Below are 227 nucleotides of genomic sequence, written 5' to 3'. Positions count from 1 at the left end.
TCTGTAAAGTTGCAAAGACTAAAGTCTCAAATCCAAAGAGATATTCTTTATAAAAGTTATGAGTCAACCACGCCTGCCTAAAACGGCTGGTTCTAACACGCCCCCACATGTCTACATCAGGATGTGGAAAGATTTGCATAACTGCCTAACTAAATGTTCACACAAAGAAAGAAGGCATAACTTTTATTCTCGCTGTAGTATTGTTGCCGCTGCCGCCATGTCATGAA

This window comes from Sinocyclocheilus anshuiensis, unplaced genomic scaffold (genome assembly GCF_001515605.1).
Source record: "Sinocyclocheilus anshuiensis isolate Anshui unplaced genomic scaffold, SAMN03320099.WGS_v1.1 scaffold299, whole genome shotgun sequence".
NCBI classification, from domain to species: Eukaryota; Metazoa; Chordata; class Actinopteri; order Cypriniformes; family Cyprinidae; genus Sinocyclocheilus; species Sinocyclocheilus anshuiensis.
This window is presented reverse-complemented; position numbering follows the sequence as displayed.